The sequence below is a fragment of the Poeciliopsis prolifica genome, unplaced genomic scaffold, assembly GCF_027474105.1.
Source record: "Poeciliopsis prolifica strain line A6 unplaced genomic scaffold, Auburn_PproV2 SCAFFOLD006, whole genome shotgun sequence".
Lineage (NCBI taxonomy): Eukaryota > Metazoa > Chordata > Actinopteri > Cyprinodontiformes > Poeciliidae > Poeciliopsis > Poeciliopsis prolifica.
The window spans coordinates 2,907,347-2,932,125 of record NW_026562381.1 but is presented as its reverse complement, the minus strand read 5'-3'; the positions used below and the strand labels follow the sequence as shown (position 1 = coordinate 2,932,125).

The 24,779-nt window shown below is 39.1% G+C and overlaps 1 long non-coding RNA gene across 1 annotated transcript in view; it reads right to left on the bottom strand.

The window, feature by feature from the left end:
* The window catches only part of LOC129360406 (uncharacterized), a 110,627-nt gene extending 87,015 nt beyond the window's left edge, over positions 1–23,612 (bottom strand). The window contains exons 1-3 of the long non-coding RNA XR_008606042.1: positions 23,467–23,612; positions 14,757–14,816; positions 6,909–6,957 (exon numbers count right to left, since the gene is read on the bottom strand). This is a non-coding gene — a long non-coding RNA (uncharacterized LOC129360406). The remainder of the gene's footprint in view (positions 1–6,908; positions 6,958–14,756; positions 14,817–23,466) is intronic.
* Between the last annotated feature and the right edge of the window lie 1,167 nt (positions 23,613–24,779).

Genomic DNA, 24,779 nt, shown 5'->3' with positions numbered 1-24,779 from the left:
CTTGTAAAGGCTCTTTCTCCAAAGCTCATCCAATCAGGCGCGAGTCATCATCCAAGCTCGCTATCCTGCCGACGAATACAATTCAGTACATACAGGATTTAGAACAATTGGTCTAAGGGGTACAACAGTTGGTTGATGCAGAAGGCATTGGCTTTTTTTTCTATTTTTGAGGAATAAATAAAGCTAAGTGGTCAAAATCGACTGATTGGAGCGCAGCAGAAAACCATGGCAACAGCCTCCTTCTTAAACAGTTTATGGACCCGACGTTTGGGTAAAGACAGCCTTGTTCTAATCAGCGCATACCAACACCTCCACTGCCCAAACCTCCATGAATTTCTCAGGAACAGATGTGTCAGACCTTGTGCTGAGCTGCTGCAGTGTTGGAGCCAACAGGAATCGTGCTCCTCTAACAGAATATCTGCATTAGTTATGTTACAACCGGATGCAAGCGTGGATTAGGTTTTTGATTTGTTTCAAACGGCAGTCAGATCAAAACAATGCGATACTTTAATGATACTCCCAGTCTCCTGGGAATTTCTCTACACTTTTTTGAGCACGGAAATTAAAGTTTCAAAATGTTGTTGTGGCACTTTAATGTTTCAGATCATCAAATTTTAATGTCAAAAACAACCTGAGTAAATACGCAACATAGTTTTCTTACGAGGATTTCCTGTATAAAAGAAAAACTCTACACCAAATTGCTGGTTGGGCCGGTCTTGGCGGTAACAACAACCATCAAACATTTCCTGTAACTGGCATTTAGTTCTTTACATCCATCTGAAGGAATTTTGGTCCACTTTTCTTTCAGTCCTGCCACATTGGAGGGTTTTCAGTTTTGACTGGCCTGTTTAAGGTCATGACACGGCATCTCATTCAGATATTAATTTGAACTTTGACTAAGTCAAAGTAAGGTGATTTGGCAGATAAATTAGGAGTTAGTCTTGTTACTGGTGGTTTGCCAGCTTCATTCACATGGTGCACAATTATATGGCAGCTTCATTTCTGTCAGTCTGTCCCAGGCCTGCTGTGGCTACAACGAAGCTCACCACTGTCAAAAGGTGAGTAACCAAAGTACTTTGGAGTCCTCTGGACTAGATAAAGTACTATACATCCACAGGCTATTAACATTTTGTGAGCTACTCAGATGTGGATTTGTTGGGGAGTTTCAAACTGCTGACCTCCTAAATACCCCAAATGATCCTGAGCTCAAGGTCACAAAGTGATAGCCAGACATAGTCCTTCAAGATTTTCTGGTAGACAGTAGAATTTATTGTTCAAGCAATAGCACAAAGTCTTCAAACATGAATGCTGGCCTTAACTGAGACTATTGAGATTTGCAGTGCTTTAAATGTCTGGAAGCTCAGAGATGAGTCAAAGATGAACTTTAGGTGTTGTTTTGGTCTTTAGAAGTATTTTCCCACAGAATGATGATGTCACAATCATGTTATTGTTTTTTTTTTTTACTTTCCACATAATAATTGTGTATATTTTTGCAACTAGACACATTTGAAAATATTGAAATTTGACTTTCTTGTTAACATATAAGTCTGTCAGCCAACAAAAATCTGGTTATTTTCTGTGACATCTCATAAAAAGGTATTTCACTCTGTACAGTCTTAACCCAAGGAAGTTTACATACTAGAAAATCACATGGAAACCAATTGCTTTACACCCTTCTAGTTTTTCCACAATGATGAAACTAAGCAGGTTTATTTGTGTTAATTTAGAACCTCAGCACAACTGTGTGCTGCAGTTTTTTAAACCATAACTCTCTCAAACGTTCTGATATAACTTTATACCAGCAAATGGCCCATGTCGACTCTGCAGGTATGATGTCGACCCTCATCATTTCTAAAAACATGAGGGCAAAAAGCTTGGTGGTAAAGTCCATCTGAGGTCAAGAGGAGTTATCTTGCAGCAATCAAGCCTCACTGTCGGGCGGCTGCCAAGCTGTGGCGCTGGCTGGAGAGGTAGCGGTGCTGGATGGGTGAAGGGGAGGACTGGAGGGGCTGCCAGTGCAGATGCCCGCAGACAGACCGCCTTGCCTGAGAGCTGCCGGAGCCTCAGACAGCTCTCTCCATCACCCCCTCCAGCCTTCCCTCCCCTCCCATTGCCATCTGTGAAACACACACACACACACAAACACACACTCAGTACCACAGCACCAGCAAAGAGGCAGAGGGACACTTAGCCACGTTAGCAGCCTCACTAAGACCGCTGTGCCGGTTAACTGCTGACATGCTTTAAAAAAGACTAAAGCGAGTGAGAGTTAGGAAAGATTTTGGCAGAGGGGAGATGGGATGGAGGAGGAGGAGGAGGTTGAGCGGAGCTGCTGAGCCAGATGGCTGGTAAAAGCTAAACTAAGAACTGTAGACGATAGAGATACAAGCCAGGTGATTTTTCGCTCTCAGGTTTTTATGACAGGTGGGCAGTGGAGAGCCGTCTGGGGTTGACGGTGCTGCCACGCGTTCAGCGTGCAGTGACTGTGTAGCATGTGCAGCCATGTGGATGGTGCAACTGTTTTTGAGTGTGAATATTTATGTGTGTCTGTTCTTCTGTTTCTGCATCTCCATATGGGCAGCACGTCCAACTATGGCCACATTTTATTTAATCCTTAATGCATGTCTGTCTCCTGTATTGTTAGCTTTGGTGATTGAGCCTGACACTTGCTGCAACTGTAGTGTTGCTGTGACAAGTGTAATAACAGAGTTAGAGCTCTGAAAGGAAAAACTGTCTAAGTGGAGGGCAGTTCCTGTTTATCAGGATTCTTAATGTGTCCTTTCTCCACTTCTCTGAGGCCTACTCTTAAATTTCCTTTGCTGCCTTTCTATTTCACTTTATTTTTAACTCTCTAATGAACACCAGGTTGCAAAGGTCAAGGGAACGAATGATAATCAGCTTCCCAGAGCTTTTGCTGCTTTTTTTGTATCCAACTTTGATGAAATGTAGAACTTCTTTCTGTTTTTTATTGTAATCAGGACTCAACCGTGAATATCGAGGATAAAGACATAATCATTCCCCAATGTTTGTACAGTAGCTACAGATTTTATTTAGCAAACTACACAACTGAGCACTTCAAGATCAACACAACCCTAAAAGGGAATTCTTGTACATCTTTATGCCCACGACTGCTGCTTACTTTACAATTACTAAAGTGGTTTTATACACCACTGAATCCTTTATTGTTGGTATTATGTGAGTTTGGAGGGAAATTAGGCAGAACTCTGCAGCAGTGGTGTGATGGCTTAAGATTCATGTGATAAAAAATTATTTTAAAACAAACACAATAAATGCGCAAGAAAAAACTATGCAAGAGCTATAACAGTAATGATATTATGCAATTAAGCAATAAATAAGACTAGAGCTACAGATTATTACAAAATGCTCAATTTATGCAGTAGAGAGATTGCTTGGGTGTCAGGACACATTACACATGTCAAAGCTTTACAGCTATCCTGTTACTCATTGACATGAGTGTGCCACAATTTTATGGAATAAAAAAACGATACGAACAGTAAAAAAAATAATATTTCCTCTGCAATAATTTTGAAAGTTTGTCTTGTATTTTGTAAAATATTCCAAAATCTATTAAATAAATTGCATCCATTAAGTGTCACGTTTGAGGTAAATCACAGGGCGAAGACTGGCAAGATGCAAATTGAATCAGTTTATGAAGATAAATTTCTGAAACTGGGGAAGAAAAGGTCCAAACAATGAGTGGAGAAACCAGTAAACATGGCAGGATCTGCAGCAAGAGGGTCTGACCAAATAAATATCCAACCAAAGTGACAACCTAAACTTAAGTGAGGAAATATTAAACATAATATGACATTTAGATTGAATTATGTCAAAGGTAAAAGGAGAGCTTCAATGATTTTGTGTTTTCATTGGCTAAGAACAATTTAGTTCATTAACTTCAAAGAAATTTATAATTTTATAGCAGTGGAGGCATAATTTTACATCATCCATTTTTTTACATATTTAAGTTTTCTGATGGAAATCCTTTTAAATTCTGATTGAATAATTAAATTCCATTTGCTTTTCAGTTGAATGTTGTCATTACTTCATTTTCCTCTTACAGTTTTTCTCAGTTGCTTTGCTGCATATCTCGAATCATTCTCAACAAGTTTTATGAAGTAAATTTCTCAAAATAATTAATTCATTTCTCAAAAGTAAATGACAGTAAATGTCAATGAATGTCGGTGCCATCAGATCAGAATGACATGTCCGTGTTTCATTATGTTCAGATAAAACAATTAATTATTTTATCATTTTGTGAGCATAACAGTAACTCTGAAAGATGTTCTCTTGTAAATTATTGCTAACATTTAGATAACAATTATTGTAAGTTACCGTACGTTTTTTTGTACTGTAGTTATGTTGTTGCGATTCAGAAAGAAAAAGCAAGGAACGCTTAAAAACAAAAGTAGAAATTGGAACATTGGACAAAATCTTCTTAAGGAAAACAATAATGTTCCTGGCTGTTGGGTCACAAATTTCCATCCACCATCATAAAAAGTATTTTCTCTTGCAACACAGCATAATTGCTGAAATAATTGCTTAGTGTCTTAACCAGCCTCTGCAGACGTGTGCTGTGGATTCGATATAAATAAAGATATGGATCTCAGAGAGGTCAATTTAGGTATCCACCACAGTGGCCTCCTTCTCTAAACACTTTCATCATTCAGCTGAAAAGACAGGGTTTCTTTTTAAGCTGTCTACATATGTGAGAATATATGAACATTCACAAATAAAAAAAGCTCAAATAACCCGCAGGAAAGGAGAAGAAGTATAATAAGCTGTAAAAAGCTACAATTTGATATCTTAAAATGCCAAACCATCCTGGATGTTTTAGACTTGTTGACAAAATTGGAGCACCACCATCAACGCTGAACAGATATCTTAGCTAAGACTAAATAATAATATTACATTGTTTCATGCTATGCTATGTAGGTTGGAGATTATTTACTCGACTCAGCATATCAAATGCCCGAAACTTAAAGTGAAACGGAGTTTTTCTTTTATAGTTAATATTTTCTCTGCCTTTTGATGGGCACTCAAAGAGCACTATAGTTTTATTTCCAGAATTGTCAATGGATCCTTCAGTATGAAAACAAGAAATAAAATGATACCCTGTAATGTGCCCAGTCCAACCTCAGCAGAACACTGTGAATCCCACATCCTGGATCCCAATAAGCAGGCACTCTTTAGGATGAGAGAACATCAAATGTCCTTTAATGACATGATAAAACTTGTTCTACAAAATCCGCTTCACTTTATGCAGGACATGTTTTTTTTAATAAGCAGCTATGAATGTCAAGACACAAAATGATACAACATACAAGAGTTTTTGGGGGTTTTGTTTCACATTGAGAAATCTGTAATGGACTGATAATTATCTGAAGGAGTTTGCAATCAACAATCTCTCCCTACTTAGAAAATCTCAGTATTTGGTGGATATTCTTTTAAATACAAAGCCTTATTCAATAAAAACTAAAAAAATAACCACTTTCATGCACAATACATTCCTTTGACTCCATTTGTTACCATTTTTCCTTACAATCAAATTCAGTTTGATGAAAATATGAAATTCTTGAACTCTAATATTTTTATTTTGATACAGCTTCAATCATGATTCACCAAACAAAAATTTGTTTCACACAGATCTCAAAATATCAATGAATGCTTCCATCATTTCTTCTCATTACTGCAGTTGCGATGAAAATTACATATATTTGAGCATGAAGTTGCTATGAATGCTAAGAACAGCACCTTATCATGAGAAATTGGCAATAAGTTACTGCATATTGATCTCTTGAAATCTTTTTTGGAGCAAGTCTTGAGCTTATAAAAGTGTGTAGCTGCTCCATCGATCTGGGACGGCGAATCAAATTTGAGATTAATAATTAATGATTAGTCTAGAAGAGGCAAATGCATTTTGTGATCATGCAGGCAGAGCAGATTTGTCCATTGAGGATAAAAGTGCTCTTGCAGAAATGAGATGTGTAGGCACACAAACTCACACACACACACACGCACACACACCCCCCCACACACATACACACACATTCATGTGGATACAGTTGCACTGGATCTAATCTGTAATGCATCCAATATGTGGAGCTATTGGCCGGCACTCTGGGAGGCAAAGCTTCATGGCACAGAGAAACCTGCACGCTAGTCTACATCCAACTATCCAATCAGCATCTTGTCTGGCTCCAATGCCAGCGGACCAATCAAACGTCCCAGATGCAGCCCACTTCCCATCCCCCAACACACATATTCACTGTAAATACACACCATTCCAGCTGTGATTTTTGGACACAATCCAAGTTGCCCGTCTCCAGAGTGGTGCAAAGTTGCATCAAGGTATGTATTTATTTTTTGTTTGGAAAGGAACATTTCGGATTTCTCTTTTTTCTCACAGAGATAACAGCTGCCTCCACACACAAAACAAAAATGAGGTGAACACTGAAGAAGCGTTGATCAGTGAGCAATGGAGTGACACAACAAAAGACAAACAAGAGAGAATTAGAGAGGAAGAGTGTGAAAGGAAACGTGACTAAGAGCTAGAGACAACCAGAGCAGTCATTCACATACAACCAGATCAGCCTGTATGATAAAGGAAGAGGATTACACTCTGGCTGAAAGACTTAGAAGTATCCTGAGTCCCCCTCTTACTCTCTGCCACTTCAACGAAGTCACCATGGACAATAGATCTGTCTGTTAGCACAAAATCAAAAGGACAAAACTCAAACTAAAGGGCAGCGTAAGTGTTAGTATTGTGAATGGACTTTTTACAACCCAGACCAAATATAAAGGTCAAAGTATGTGGAAAATATCCAGGATTAAGGACATACCAAGCTTGGTAATGTTACAATGTTTAAGTCTTTGTAGTTGTGACTCACCTAAGACATATGACGTGACACACAGGTGCCAGAGAAGTCCAGACTGTATCTGATGGGGTTAAGCACAAAAGAAACCTTGTGTCAGTTTTTAAAAACACAAGAGACTCAAAATAAATACAGGCAGACTTTTTATAACAACCCATTAAATGCAAATTAGAAGCATATTTGAGTTAAAGGAGGAATTTAGCTTCATCTGTGAATGGTTGATTCTTACAAAAAAGATAGTGATTGTAACATCTAAGCAAAACATAAATAAACAACACTGCTTGTAGGTACATAACACATAACAGCAGGGAATGTGGGTTAAACTTTACATACAAAAATGCTGGGTATGAAACAACTGGGAATACACAGGAATAAAATGGCAAAGAGACAAAATCATCAGCATGATTTGAATTTGGCACAAATAATATTGAGGAGCTTTACTGGAAACCAGTCAGAAACTCAGGCAACAGTTGATGCCACAGAGACAGAGCCAGTCGCTAAAGTTGATCTTATAACACATCTGCACCCCAACAGCTTGGCCCTGGTTGTCTTAAGCCTTTGCTGCAATGCAGCATAAGACTTTAAGTTAAGTTTAAGACTGCTGGACCTGTTATTAGTAATCCTGAAGTGTCCCACCAGATAAAATATGTTTGATCTCCTCCTCTTTTTCAAGGATTTCTGTCCAGTAATGCATTTTAATCAAAAAGAGTTTTGATTAAAGATTCATAAACTTGTGCATCATTTCTTAGTTTTGACATTTGGTTAATTTTTGATTTTCAACTTTAAATATATTGTGATTCATATGCAGAAACATGTTTACAGAGAAAGAGAATGAAAAGAAAAAGGTTAGCTCTTATTATGGGCTGAATTTTTTTCCCTGGTAGTTCTACAGGAAATCTTTTTGGATTTGTGCAGCACAAACACTCTGCACATGTATTCCCATCGGCACTCCTGGAAAATCTGCTTAAAAACCTTTACATTTAATTCATTTTTTCATTGCAAGCATAATCTTGAACATTTTAGAGACATCCAGACTTTCACTTGAGTACATTCAGTGAGTGGAGAAAAACTTAAGAAATGGCACATTTTAACTAAATAACAGATATTTTTCTCCAAACCCAACTACAAGAGAACTGCAACAAGGATTAACAACTTGGACACTAAATCTCCCTGATGACCATTTACTTTGATCCCTGTGCCAAATAGCTGCTGGGATTTGATGTCCCCCCAGAAAAGCATCTTCTGCCCAACCATCACAAAGGTAAACATGTGAAGTTTGATCAACTGAGATGGAAATTTAACATATTCTTTGGTCAAATGAGATTAAATAACTTTTCAGCACCAAAAACTCAAGGCAGTCAAGCCTAAAACATTTAATAAATATGTTATGAAACCATGTAATGTCCAGGGTAACGAGGAGAACCGATTGTTTCTTTTTGAGAAATAAGAAGATTTAAAATAAAACCTTGTGTCCCCTGCTAGAAACCCGAATAGCCATAATATATATAGGTATATTATTTCAAAATAAATTTCTAAATCAACACTGTGGTTTGAGAGATACAATGCATCTGCTTCCATCGTCCCCAGTCCTGAATTTAATTGAAACATGTCATCCACTTATAGGTGTAAGATTAAATCTGTCCCTATTAGCAAAGTTCAAAATAGCATAGTGATTTTCCTGTCAGTTTTACTCAATGCAGTTAAACTGAGCCCTCCAAAATCTACTAATTATTTGATCTACCTTCACATTAAAAGTCTAAGCCAGTAATTTACCTGCAACCCCTGCCCTGGTGTTAGACCCAGAAAAATCTGTTTTCCTCCATGTAATTATGTGTGAGAAACATATTTATCACAGGTTGCATGATTTTTTTTTCTGCAGAAACCCCCCAAAATCTCACCGTTTAAAGACCTGTTACAATAATCATAAGGGTAAAAGACATGGATTATTTCCAAGTTCCCTGCGGAGTGGCAGCGAGTGTGGTGTATTTTCACTTCCAGCAGCAGCACATTGACAGTGATGCTTCTTTCTGATGACCTTAAATAACTTATTGATTTCTGTAGAAGTGGGAATGAGCAGATAACTACCCCCTTCCCCCATCCATTTCTTTTTGGTGTTTTTTTTTTCTCCTTTTTCAAGCCATTGGAAGTATTAGGCTTGATATTACAGAGGTAAAAATAATTGTTGTTTACTCCCTCTGGGTTGTGCAGAAAATAATTCACAAATAAAAAAAACCTGTTGCTGGAACATACCTGCTCTGTGTTAGCAGCTAAGTGCTGCAATGGAGAAGGGTCAAAGACATAATGCGTTATAATCTCCACGTGGACAACCTTCCCACTCAGCAGCGCTGCTACCGTTAACAAAGAGCGTGGCCTCATCCCTCAGCTGCCGCTTCCCCTCCCGTGCTTCCACCAGCAGACCTTGGACTTAAACTGCTCCATTGTCGTGGTGCCTATCGACTTGTTAGATGAATTCAGATTTCACATGTCAATTAAATGAGTGTTGCCCTGGTGATTAGAAGATCCCACTAATTGTTGCTCCCTCCTCCTCTTTCCTCTGCTTTTTTTTTCTTTCTCTTCCTTCCCCTCCTCCTCTTGCTCCTGCCATTTTCCACATGGAGGAGCAGGGAATGGGGCTTTGTGCCGTTGGGCCCCTTTATCCCATGTCCAAGATGGCTCCTTGGCCTGTTCCTCAAGCCGGTCTCCTGCTCTGAGAGGCCCACAGCCAGTCTTTGAGCTTTGGAGAACAAATGAAAAATCGTCAGGGTGTATCTGAATTGATGAAGGCCACACTGGAGTGTAGAAAAGTGGATGTACAAAAAAATCAAATGTACAAGCGTGGACCGAAGAAGAGAAGCGAGCGGCACAGATATTTTATCACATTTGCAACACAATTCCATGCTCACCTATAAACATGAGCAGTTCTGACCGATACCCGTTCTGACAAACGCAGTGCAACATGTGCACCGTGGCAGATAATTACCCCAACAGCCTCTGTTGGAGCAGAACGCTCGAATGCGTCCCAAACTGCTTCAGAAAAGGTCAGCCATGCACCCCAGACCCTCCTCCTATTGTCGTTCTCGCAAGCCACATGTTTGTTTCACTTGACTCAATGGACTTGATCTGCGGATCTCAACTGCGTTTCGTTCCATATGCACCCAAGCAGTGTAGGAATCCAGTCTATTAAATCACTTAATCTGCAAGAGGAAAACAGCTTTCTTCTTTGAAATTATGTGGAAATTTAACATACTTTTCTCATTAGACAAGTGAACACCAACAATAAAAGCAGGTGATTTGGGAAGTGTGGATGCTCTCCACTAAACCATCCACAGACACAGCTATTTTTCAGCATTATGTGTGATTTGATGAGTCAAAAATCATCACAAGTGTTAGTAAATAAATATGCAAACACTCAGGGTTGAATACAAAAGAAGCATACCGTTCCACCTGCGGTTTAATGGAAATTCGGGACAAAGAAAGACAAAGCTAGATAAACCTTCAACTGGTTTGCTGTGGTTTCTACCACAGAGAGTCTGAGAAGGCATGTGCAGAGTGGATCTCCATAGCAGTGTTTCCATTACAAATCTGCACAAATTTTTGTCTTTGTTCTATTAATGTTGAAAAAAAACAATTTCATAATTGATGAGTTTCCATTAAATAGGAAATTAAATCAAAAAAAGCTTGTTCACACGATAAGTTGTTAAAAATTATTTCTGCGACGGATGAAAGCAATTCTGAAATATACTGACAATTTAGCCAAGGTGTTAGTTATTATCTAGAGGAAATATCAGTGTCTTATTCAGGCATTGGAGCAATAAACCGATACTCTTGGGAGCGGCTACACATGCTGCATTTTGGAGAAATTTTAGTTGCCGATTTTAAAGAAGAGTTACGGATTCAACACGTACGAATGACCTTTTTATTAAATATGTAACGCTGTGAGAGCTCAGGTGGAGCCAGCATCACTATGTCCAAAAAAACCCCCAAAACAAATCATTTTCCTCATGCTGCTTCCTGTCATCTTCATGGTTTTCACAAGTGTTTCCGTTGCAGTTTTGGAAAATAACACTTCATCCTAGAGCAAACACTGTTCATTGACAAATATGACTTTTTTCAACATTTCTGTTTCCATTAAGCAAATTTATTTCATAATTTCAATTTGTGCAGTTATATGGTTAATGGAAACATGGCTGGGCTACTGCAATCATTTTTAATCACCTCTGTCTGTATGTAAAGCATTTTAAAATCCTCACCAAAAACCCAATTTCTGTACAAATCAGCTTGACATTTTGGTTTTGCTGTGGTCTTTCTAAAAAACTTTCATGGGTTTCATTCGCTGTTCAAATGTTTTTGCTACAGCGATACAGACCACAAGTAAACACTTCTGAAGGGAAAACTTGACTAAAGCCATGCAAGTAAAGAGAAGTACAACAAGAACCTTGACCTTGAACAATAAAAGGCAATAAATAATCAAATAAAAGTAAGGGAAATATGTTTAGATGCATAACTGTGGGTGACCTTGTAATTCCCTCATTTATTGTTACAACCCTAAAGTATCAATTAGTGATCCTGCAGCTAAGTTTGTGTGTGAAAAAACCAAATCTTTAAAAATTAAACCTCAAAGAAAATCAGGCATTGAAATTGGCCAGGAAAAGCCTGATCACGGCATAATCTAGTCAAATCCACGGGTTCATTTAAAATAACTTTTTATCCTTTTGTGCAAGCTCATTTTGAAAGGGGCTAAAAACAATCATTACTGCACATTCTTTCTATCGTTCCTTTCATTTTTCAACCTAAGTAGTTACTGCAGGTGTTGGAAGAACTCATTGAAGTAAAAAACTTGGATATTTCCCACTGGGCACATAAATACACCCACACACATATGCCCTGCTCTGATCATTTTGACAAGTGTGTCATGGTGCCTCTACAGAGAACTCCATATCTTGGGATTTTGAAACCCTCGAAGACACTGAAAACAGAAAACTCTCCAAGAGTCTTAAGCGGGGCTCTAATTACCCCTCATCACAATTAAGCACAGTGGACAGCCGCTCCAAACACTGGGTGACATCTTAAAACTGAGTGAATGGCTCCCTGCACCCCCTGCACCCTGTCCAACCACTACCACAACCACGCTCAATCACCTAATGTTCAACACTAACCAACCATCACACAGACCTACATTCATAGGCCGAGCTACAATGGAAAACACTGCTGCCCAGACGGTTTGGTTTGCACTTTATCAGACTATACAAAACAGCAACGCCTCATTGAGCCACAATTTGCTGCTAGTTTCCTACAAGAAGCAAAACAAAGAACGGGGCGGCCTGGTCTTCCTTTTTTTGTGTCAAAGCAGCGGACCAGACAGCACACACACGCATGCACGCACGCGCGCACACACACACGCACGCACACGCATATAAACGCAGTGAGAGTCAGAGATGTACCAGCAGAAAAAAAGAAAAAAGTGAGAAGAGCAGAACAACACACTCAAGAACAAGTCTGTCACATCCTTCAAAGCACCACATGAGTAAGCTTTGCAACCACTTTAGGGGAATAAAAGAAGATACTGCACACCTGCAATGCAAATCACACTGTTTTAACTCTTCTGTTAGTTAAAATTATGGAGACTGAACATAAAAAGAATTTTTCTTAAAAAGCAACTAATTTAACTTCTGCTTCTCTAAATATGCAAGCTGTAGCTGCTGCAGAACAAAACAATAGCTTGTCTTCATGAATGGGTCACAGACATGGACCACATTAAAAAAACTGCTTGGGGAAAAACTGCTTATGTTAGGGCAGTCACACTCATTTCCCTCCCTCTGTTACCCCCCCTCATCTCTTTCCAACTCTTCCTCTCCAGTTTTACTACCACGATAATTCCTGAGTGAACGTCCTCTGTGTGCGTGAGCCAGTTGGGGTCGAAGTCCTGTTTGTGCATTTGTGTAGTCATGCGAGAGCGCGTGTGAATGAGTGTATTGCTCATGGATGAGTGCCGCGGCAGTGAGTGTGCAGAGGGAAACAGAAGTCTGCAGAGCGAGGGTGAGAGGGGGAGCTCGCTTAAAGTCAGGCTATCAAGCAGACAAAAAGATGCAGAGAGGGAGTTTATGCTGTGCTTTGTGTTGTTGTTTTGCCCTGGTACACAACAATAAGGCAAATTCAGTCATTCTGACATTCAAGCAGTTGAAAGGGAGGAACGCAACACAAAATAAGCATAAAATAAGCACCTCCCCAAAAGAGTAATAGGCACACTTGTCACCAAAAGGACTATTAAACTTAGAACAACATATATCTATGTATAAATGATAAATGTGCAATTACAAATGAATTACAAAGTAATATTAGTTGCCAAATAAAGAAAATTGTAAAAGCTTTTCTAAAAGTGTTAATAGAGTATAGCGTTAATATCTGTTTATGCTCTTGCACACCTTTCTACAATTTAATACAGATTAATAGACATGATTCACATTTAGACATATAGAAATCTTACAACTGATCAGATTCAGGGAAAAACCACATAAAATATGGCGTTGATCATTCATGGCATAACTGTTAATTCTTTGTTTTAAGACAAATTTGTTAGAATTTGTTCTAAGAAACCTAACTAAAAAGATTATTTACCTGGAGTTGTTTATAAGCACAAATGAATGTTCAAATAAACAGTTTCATGTTTTATCATTTTTCAACACTTAGAAAAGTCTAGCATTTTCCACTCTGGGAGTGCAAAGACCTTGTGGCACAAAATCATGTGTCAATGAAATGCTACAAAACTTCTCAATGTGAAATCACTCACAGAAAAGTAAATGAAAGTGATTCAATATGATCCAGATATGATGGAGAATAATTTAAGCATAAAACTTCCCTCCATCCAGAACTTGAAAAGGTCAAAGATCAGGAAGCAGGAAACTGACTTCCCTTGCAGATCTCACACAGCCTGGACACAAACTGTGTAACATTTACCTACAAAGTGCTACTTGCACACAGCTCCTCTAGACTAGTGGCAGCAGTGATAAGCAAACACACTGCTGAGGAACCTCTCATTGCAGACATATTCCTGGTTGTAAATGGCATAATGGAGTAGCATTGTTGTGATGAAGTGCTGAATGTCAGAAAGAGCAGGAGCTTCTTAAAGACACAGACGCCCAATTTCAAGGCATGAAATTGCAAAGTCAAAGTTCTTTTAAGTTATGTTTGATATACACAGCATTTTTATAACTGAAGGTAGCATAGTTACAAGGTTGTGCTTTAAAACGGAACTATGTGCCTGGAAATTTAAAGAGCATAGTGATCTTTTCTACCATAGACATGCAACTGGATCTATTATCATACAAACATTTTAATAATCTTCAAAGATTTTCTTCTCAAAAAACAGCGAAGTTAAACCTCCCACCCCACTTCACTTCAGCCACCTCCAATATAACAGTTTAGTTTGAAACAGAGGAACACTCTTTATAACCTTTAAAAAGATTTAGATGCTGACCAAAGCCGCTGCTGTCCATCAGTTTTGCTGGTTGTGTGAAAAAAAATGGCCTGAATGGATGGTTAATGAGAAGTGACGCTGTGATCTGATGACACTGCGGGGATACTCTAGTTTGTCACAACGTGTAAGGGCCTTCACTTTTCAAGGGTGGCTGCACTTCAGTTAAACAACACACAGCTTAACATGAACCAGTTAGGACAGAAAAAAGTTTCTAATCCTGGAGAAATTGAGGCACAAATCAGCGAGACATCTCAGAAAGACATTTATGTCCCACTGCAGACTTCAAAGCAAATCAAAAGCCAAAAAATTACCTCCAGCAATACATCACCAAAGACAGAAATGATTTATTACATGAATACCGACATCTGAGGCAGACTTTGGTGTGTTACCTCTGAAACACGTTGACACCTCGTACCATTCCTTTCATTAAACAGCAGACGACAGAGAACCTGTAAAAGAAGAGATAAAGTCACATAAACTCCAAGCATTAAACACGGGCACAAAAAATGTGTGATAAATTTAAACGCCATTTATTATACGATACTACTTGCGATGATGATGAAGTTATTTAAAGTCAATAAAAAGCAGTTAGATGGAAAAAGATGCATTGTCCTCTGCTATGTCATATGTTCACATCTTTATTCCTTTATAGAAGAAAAAGCATCAGATGTATCAGACTTCTCATATCTAAACCCACTCTCCTCTCACCTTTTCCTCCATTTGCTTTCATAAGCGTGCACACTAACACCAATTCTTTTCAGTGCCCTACACTTACTTGGAAAGTTGTGATTTACACTTGTGTACTAAAAACAGCTTGAGACAAACACATTAAAATAATGAGGAGAAGAATTGACTTTGTGTTAGTGGTTGGAGTCGTTGGTGAAAGCTTCCTCTGTGTGATACTGATACGAGAAAAGTGTGAAAAGCATCATTTAACACGCTGAACTTCAAGTGCAAGGTGAAGGCAGAGAGCTACCCTCTGATACCACTTTGTCACACCGAAAAATATTGCTGCACGTTTCCTCCAACAAAGCCTTTGGGGTAAATCTAAGTCAAATGAAGATCTTTAGAAACTAATTTCCTTTGCAGAAACCGAATGTAGAATTTGTTTGCTTTGCTGGGGGACTGCAGGTGTAGGGATTGGCTGCTGGATCGAGAGCAGGGAGGGGGTCTTTTAAATCTACATATGCATAAACACACACAGCACTAACCCCCACGCCCACTGACTTTTGTCAACCACACACGCATCCCATTGCTCACCCACCCCTGGAGAGAGCGCCCAACCTCCTGACCTCCTACATCAGGGGGTCAAAGAGAATTTAACACAAGGGTTCCACATTCCTTCAAGGTGATAATTGCTGTAGCTGCTGGTGGGGGGCCATCAGGCACAGGGTAAACAAGCAATGACTCCATGCACCCTCAACTCCCACTCAGTTAAACAGTCTGCGTGACTGTGACCTGCGTAAATCATGCCACCGAGCCCATCCTGACAGCACGTCAGACTGGTGAGTCTGTTTGGTGTCTGAGCGCCCAGGTGTTCTGGATAACTGTAACTGCAACATCAGCAAGACAAGCCAATTCACACATGCTGTCAGCTTCGGTCTGGAGGCTGGCTGCATAAAACGGATTGTTAGCACAGAGCTGAGCTAAAGCAAAAGGAAGCACTCAGAACAATAGGTCAGGGACAGCAAATTTGTTTGTCACACCTCCCGATCTCTTCTACTGTCCTACAGACCTGAGTACAGCTAATGAGAGGAGATGAATGAAGTAAGAGAAGTGGCGAGATAGATTGTGGTCCGTAGAGTCAACTTAACTGCAGATACACCACCAATACAGAAATTGTATTCCTAGTCCTGCACTGTGCATCCCCACCTTTTTACAGATTGTTTCTCTGGAATGTAACTAAAATATTCAAATCAAAATGCAACTTGGGAACCTAGATGTATCTAGATGCTACTGACTGGCACTTCCAAAGCAGCCAAAGTGCCATTCTTGGCTGCGCCACCAAGTGCAGACATAAGACATAAGACATAAGGTATATTTGGAGTCTGAAATACTAAAATATGCAACTAGAAAATTTTTGAAGGGGGATCTAAACTATTTGCAGACTTTGGTTACTCGCCAAATCCCTGTGAATACTGCAGAATGAACAGAACTGTGAAAATCAGCTACACTCACCTATGTCCCCTCAATGCCTAAAACTAAAGCTGAAAAGTACAGGCACTTCTTGTACATTTTGTCTAATAATTTTCTGACCACTGGAGGCCACCCATAGATCATTTTTAAAATTCCAATATAGTGAGATTAGCATTAAGTTTAAAAAAAATAGCAAAGTAAGATTGTGACATCACAGCAAAGCTAACAAAGATTGTTCTTTTGTGGCAGGACACTGTGAATTTCACACCCTTCATCCCAATACACATGCACTATTCAAAGGGGGAGTACATCAAAAGCAGCACTTCAAATATGTGACCCGAATTAAAGTTCAACCAAAATAATTTCAGGCATGAAATTATTTGCTTCCAGCCACAAAATACATGCAGGAAGGTTACCAACAGCAACATGTGTCCAAAGTACATATCACTACAGAATTTTAATTAACGAAATTAGAAGAGTTTAAAAATGGCTGGACATTTGTTTGTTGCATTTACTACATTTTATAATAAAAGAAAATTAATAATCCTCTCTACCTGTTAAATCTTAGGTAAGTCCTCATAAAATCTAATTTTCTATTAATACGATTTTTGGTAATTAGGCATTTGTAATTAGTAAGTAAACAAACAAACTATTGAAAACAACTTGCAAAAGTATTCTGCTTTTCAGGAAAATAAAAACATCAAGGGTTGTTAAAATAAAGTAAAATAACCACGAGAACGTGCGCGAGTTCTTTGTGACAAGCTGCACATACAAGATGAACATTTAAAACAAAGAAAGCACACTGGGTTTGAATGAACTCTCCAGAAACGAAGGGAAATTGTGATTTTAAAAGAAATTATGAAAAAAATTCATTTGGAAAACACTCTGCTGCTGTTTGACAAGGTGAACTGAAAACAATCTCTTTGTACAAATTATTTATTGTTGTGCTGTCAAGTGCAGACAAAGGGGTGCTTAGTGGATGCTTAGGAAGAAAAGCATCACCAGATTAAATTTTTTTTTTTATTGTCAAGGAAAAAAAACTTAAATAATTAACTTAAAATTAATTATTAAAAATGCAGTAGAACAATACAACAAGTCCTGCATTTTAAACGCTGCAGCATGAACAATTCCTGGAGAATGTTTGAGTCTGTTTTATATTTATGACTCGATAATATGTTGTGGATTTTTGCTTTTATCTTTTACTGTAGTCAACTATCTGACTTTTAGCTGTTTGGTAAATACAGGCCATGCTCTCCGCCTACATGTGGTTTCCCCTTAGCCACACACTGAGGCTTGGGGAGGTTATAAAAGCCAAATGGGTGATTAAAAAGCAGGAATAATGGCCTCCACAAAACTAGGAATGCATTTAACAACTACAGCAGCTCCAGAATTGTTCAAAATCAGGCTGCCGTTAATATCGGGAATCATTCCGCCTTCTCATGACCATGGCCACATTACAAAGGGTTCACAGCTACTTTCAAAGGAACTGACCCTGGGAAACATGAGAAGCACTGGCAGGATAGGCTCTGTGTTTATGATTTATGTTTGAGGACAACCCAGGAGGATTTCGTCTGGGCATATAGAGCAATGCTGACCTGCCCACAACTTTCACAATGTGAGAGTATTGCAGATGCCTCTATAATCCAGGATTAGAAAAGTCAAATATACAAACACCTTAGCCTCTCCTCCCTTTCTCACAAACACCATGAAGGGAGACAGATTGAAAGGGAGGCTATTGGCTGGTGTCTGCCTGCTTAGCACACCCAAAACCCAAACTCCATCACTTTCCTCATTACTAGAGCTTCATGGCTTTTAGGGCTCTGTGCTTTATCTGGGATTTCACATTTCCCCGGCCAACCTCTTGACATGGCTCACCCAGCTGCCAGTAATCAAGCAGCATTGGGCAACAGCAGCAGCAGAGGCTGGCCGAGACTTCAGGCGGCACCTTGATTTGAGAATTTCAGATCACAGCCACTGGGACTGCTAAAGTTTGGTAATTATAGGCTACACATCCTATCAAGCCTGTAACTCTAAAGATCGCATCATAAACTAACCTGGCATAATAGGTGGATGGGAATGGGGAGCAGGGTCAATGGGGGGCCAAAGTCCTCACACCGAGCCAACTTTTTAAAATTATTGCAGGATACAACAAACCTCAATGTATTTATTTGGATTTCGTTTGGCAGACCAACACCCAATGGTGCTAAATTGGAGGATAATAATCTATAACTATTCATTTTCTTTTAAAGAGTGTCATGCATTTGTATTAAGCAGCCTTTAATTTGATAACCCCCATCTAAAACCCATTAGAACCGACAGGATTCAGAAATCATCCAATGATTAAACAGTGAGCCTGCTTCAAATATCTTAAAACAGCAGTTCGGGTGCTCAGATCAACAAATAACATCATGAAGACCAAAAAACACAGCATAGAGGTCAGGTAGAAGGTTATGTAGAGGATAAGAGCAGGGTTAGATGATTTAGCAATATGCTAAGATTTGGATATCTCACAAAGCACTATTCAGTCCATCATCGGAAAATTAAAGGAGCTTAGCACAACTTCAAACCCCCAAAGACATGATCATCCATCTAAACTGACAAGCTGGGCAAGGAACTTCTGTGGGACAGCAACTAGAGTTACCACTGAACAAAACCATGAACACACCATCCCTGGAGAAACATGGTGGTGGAAGCATCATGCTGTGGAGAATCTGTTCATAGTTGACAGTGAGATGGATGGAAATACCATCCTAAACGAACCCTTGACCATAAACGACACAAATGGCCTGTTTAGATCAGAACGAGCTCCATTCTAGAAATGATCCGGTCAAGGTCCAGACCCAGATTCAACTGAGAATCTGTAGTTTCATCCAGTCTTACTGAGGTGGGAAAATGTTTTAAGCAGGTAGAGGCACAACAAAAGGCATGCAACTGTAACTATGACAAAATGGATTGATTCAGCAGAGATAAACACAAACGTATGCTGCACTTTTCAGATTTTGGTTGTTGAAATTCTGAACACCATTTATCATTTTCCTCCATTCTACGACTGAAACAGTTAATTGAATTAATCAGGTTAATTCGGATTATTGAAATAATCATCAACTAATTTAGTGATCTAACTGTTAACTTGTAAATACAGACACTAAAATTTCATGTTAAATCAAGAATGGCAACTTATTTTTGCACGTTAATGTTAGAAGTATTCACTGAAGCTAAAGTTATTGCATTTTAGGCAATAGTTTTTATTTCATCTAAAAAACAAAGTGAATTTTTTGTTTATTTGCATTTTTGTGTATTTCAAAAGTTGAATAAAATAAACTCAACCGGTTGAGTAAAAAATCAGCACAGGGTACCAATTATTATTATTATTATTAAATTATTAAATAATAATTATTATTTTATTAATTGTCAAAATAATCATCACGTGCATGCACTGCTTTGTGCCGACAGATTGGAGATATCCTGAGGATGTCCTTCAGCACCACAAAATTCTTTCTGAATGCATAAAAGAAGTGATAACTGAAACATCCTGTTTTGTTTTTGTCCACAACCACGTGCTTGTTTGTGTGGCTGCTTCCACCTACAGTGAACGCATTGTACTTGTGTGCACTCTAATTGAGAGGTAAGCAAAAAAGTTGCCTTTAAAGTTGCCAATAAATATCCTGCCAGTAATGTTAAACACCTGCCCGTAAAGCTCAGAGGAATGCTAAATGAAACCAAGTTGCAGAGCCTGTCTCCTGTCTGGGGTCTAAAGTCAAGGCAGCAGGATTTGTAATGGCTGTAACCGGGATTATGGAGTTCAAGCATTACAGGCAGGAAGCGAGAAAAAACATGACATGGTGAGTGCCGCTGCTTTTCCTCCCTCTAACGGCCAGCACAATGAGTTGTGTGTTTCCCTTTTACAGTACAGAAGCATTCCAGATTATTCTAAGACTTTTTTTTTTTTTTTTGCTGCACAGCAGACTCTTGGCATCAAGAACATGTCAAAACACATCATGGCGAGATTTTTTTTGTTGAACTGCCATCACAGCTGAATGATCAAAGCTTCTTCTGAAGTATTGTTTAATACTATCAGACACATGGGTGTTTAACCGAAAAGCGTTCCCAATTTCGTCAAGTGAGAGTCAGATAAAATTGGACAGGGGAAAACCGCAACTCCAAGCACGTCCTTGTGATCGCATCTTAACCCCCTCGCTGACTGGACATAAACGATGATTTATTAACTAAAGCGCCATCACAAGCAGGAAGATGTTTTAAACATCTCACAAACCAACTTTCCCTCATGTACAATCCAATATTAACTACAGACTACATGTTTGATTCTTCAGTATGCACTGAAGTTAATATTTCATATTTGATGAGCTGTCTATGCTGATTATCTATGCGACAAAAGGATGATTTTTGTCTGTGTTTTAGGGCCTCCAGAGGTCAAATAGAACACCTGACCCCACAAGCTAGAGACACCGTCGTTTGGCCTCGGATCTGGTTTCGATTCCCCAAAACTCCTGACGCCGTTCTCACGCTGCACCTGTCAAGCACCAAAAGGCCCCCTGCCACGGCCCTTTCAGCGACAAGAATATACAGCTCTTCCCACAGGTCCAGTGTGGCTAATTACTGCCAGGACCAAATGCCACAATGCTACAGGGTGTTCAACTGATGTCCCCTTTACTCAACAGTTGTCCTCCTCTCTGTTTACTTTCTTTCCCTCTTTCCTTAACTAGAACCAGAACAGGCTGACCATGCACAGGCAGTTAGCTCCAGTCACTGGCTGCCCAGAGATTAAGCTCTCCTGTCTACACGCAACCATGAATAATGAAGCTATCGCTCCAAACAGGCAGCCAACGGCGGCATGAGTTATATACACCAGTAATCCCACAGGCTTCTCCATACACGCGCCAGATGTGGTCGTACAGTAGTAGCTCTACTGTAAAGCTCATGTATCATTTTACAAAGCAGAAGAGTCGACTATCACTGATTGAATACCTTAAATCTTAAAACTTTTCCTTCTTTCTTTGGTCAGATCAGTGAACTTATACGAAGGGTCTGAGATGTAGAGACAACAACACAAGGACTTGTCTTTAAGTGTCTTTAAACGCTGACACATGAGGAACGTTACATTCAATCGATTTCTTCTTAAATATTAAAGCTGCAGTATGTAACTTTTATAAAAAATATATATGTGTTTTTTACAAATGTATTAAAAATGATTATCATATTGTGACAGAGAAGGTTAATCTGTGAAAAATCTGGTTCCTCTGCCTTCAGGAATTAGAATCCAAGTCAAGTCTTATCAGATTGAAAAGTCTTTACATTGTTTTAAACAAGGTAGTCCAAAAAGCTTTGTCGTGTTTTCAGTGTTACAGTTCACTCTGTGTTCCAGTTCAAAATAAAATGAGATCTTGGTGACACTGCCTGAAAACTGTTGTTTATCATAGAATTGCGCAAATTGAAATGACAAAAATATATTCCATTAATGGAAACACGGCCATTTCCGAAACAAAACTCACTTTGTTGAGCTGGGATGAAGTGTTTTTACAGCCGTATCGACATAGACATTGCGCAAAACTGCAATGGAAACACTATTTCCGCATCGCGCAAGTCACGTGATCAACAGCTGGACGTTATTAATGGCGACGAGAACCACGACCTTCTTCGTAATTTATAGTTTAATTATCTTTTTTATTATTTTCTGTAGCTCTTCTGTAAGGGGTTTGTCTTTCCAACACCTGAAAAAGACGCCAGAGATGCTGAGCGCCACCGCCATGCTGGAGATATGAATATTTCTTGTCACTGTTTACATCCATGGCTGCCATGATTTTTATTCAATTATCGCCTGAGCAACCTCATTCAAGTGTGATCTACATTTATTTTTAATGGAAACATTGCAATTGCAAAATTATGTTTTTTTGACATTTGTAGAAATATAAATATAGACAAAGATTTGCGCACATTTGTAATGGAAATGCAGCTACTATTTATACAGCCAGTTAAGTTGTGCGGTGAGCTAAACATTACTTAGGGGGGTAAATGAGTACTACTCACTAAATATGTGTGTTTTAAATTTTACTCCATATGCTCTTTGCTCTGGAATGATGATTTTATGATGTGGTCAGTAATATTGACTGTAAGCATGTTTTCCATCATATCTGAAATGTTTTGGATCGCTTTTGTTCATTAATGAATATTTAAGTGAGACAAAAAAAAATCTGTAAAAAAGATCAAAGTACTTCCACTACACTATATGTTTGAGTAAAATTATTGTTGAGATTCACTGGGATGGATTGGCTGTCAGTCATGCACTGATGGAAAAAAAGAATCAGAAAAATGCTCTGTAGTGGTTTCTTATTTCTTGTCCAGAGTTCTATTCGGAGTAGCAGATTTTTTCCTCCCCATTGGAAAACGCTCCATGACACAACGTCCAAACATTGGCTGCACCTGACGTAAGGGCGGATAATAACAGGGACCACGTGACTGCAGCGCTCAGCCTGGACTCAGCAGGGTCTGTCAGAGCCTCCCTGGTGAGGACGAGGCACAAGCACCGGACGGAGATGACAGTTCGACTATTAAAGAGACATTTCCAGAGCTATGTGACGCACGTCGAGATATTTAAACTTTGCATGAGACACTTTTTTTTCAGCTGTTCTATTGTTGGGTTCTAAAGATTGCATCTAAATCCGCGAAATAATTGTGGGGGAATAAATGCGCAAAAGCGCACCGACTGACTTCGAGTCTTATCTTTTCCTCTCCCTGCAGTTGCCATTCAGGACTCTTTCCTGTCTTGTTGTAACTAGACAACACGCCAACAAGCCCCGTTTCTGAAGAGCAACGCGACTAAATTCCTCGGTCCAAGTCTTATCGCGCTGCGTCACCGGCTCAGACGGGGGCAAAGTATGGCACCATATTTGAACTTGCATGAATGAAAGTGACGGCATCAAAGCACACAGCCAGCAGGCGACTCACTCAGCCCCGCTCGTCTGTCTGTCTGTCTGCCTCCCCAGCGTGGCACGCTGCTACATCCTTCAGGGGAGCATCACCTTGTGGGAGGCATCCTCCTTTTTAAACAAACATCGGTCCTGGACATCCAAACCAGCTCGTCCTGCGACATATTTTTAGTTTGGACCCGTTGATGTCACTTCCTGCCTGGGCAGTAGAGCCCAGGGATGAGGAGGGATGTCCGGAGAGACAGGACTGGGGATATTCAGAGCCAAGTTCACAAGGTCACACCTCAGGGCAGAATTCAAGCCCCAGAGGAGACGGGCGATGCTCTTTTAAAACGACAGCCCCTCTCTGTCATTACTCGCTATAAGGACGTTGTTCACTTTTACATGATACACAGTCACATCCACATCCTCCTACACCCCTGTGATGCGCTGGAGACGTTCATTTCCTGCTGCGCTGTACGCATTTACGGCCGGTGTTATGTAATGAGGGTGGAATCATAACACTTTGCGTTTACATCATGCATATTTGATGAAATCTAATGAGAATTAACCAACAATGCATTCAGGACACTGAGAAAATATTTTGTTGAAAATGTCACATATGCTTGATGGAGTCAAATTTAAATAAAACAAAAAATTTCAGCCACCCTGATCATATTTCTAACAGGCCCTTGAAGCAATTTATTCACTACCATTTAGTTCTGTTTTCTGAGATTAATTTCTCAGTGAGAAAATGCATTTTATTCTGGGTTAATTATTTCTGAGAGGTAAAGGCAGGGCGATTTTTTAGCAGTATCTGGATTTGTAAGCATACAATTTTGTTACATCCATGCAATTTTGAAAAGCTTAGTTAGGAGCAGATAAACTTCAATAATTATCGGCCTTTTTCCCACAGCAGTTCTTCTATGCATGGGTCTTCTTCTGTGTCTGGTAGCCTTATTCAAAATAATTGGCTAAATTTAAAGTTTTACGACTCTAATCTGTGTTTAGAAATAACTCGATAATTTCATCCATGTTTCAGGTAATGTTTTATATTTCTCCTAATTTTCTCAACCCATTTTGATCCTAATTATAAAATAATTATTAAACATGTTTTTTTTAGTATTTTTACATGTGAGATGTATATTTTATTCTTTTCTCTTCAATAAGGAATAACCTATCACCCATAGTTTTATGTGAAATGATCAGGAGTTCTCCTGGTTCCCTAAAAAAGTAGGAATAACATCTTTATGTAGTTTCAAAAAGGAATTTATAAAACAGATACAAGCTTCAGTATCATCAGCTAAAAGAGTATTATATATTTTTCCTTTTTATAGTGCCTAAATTGTATCA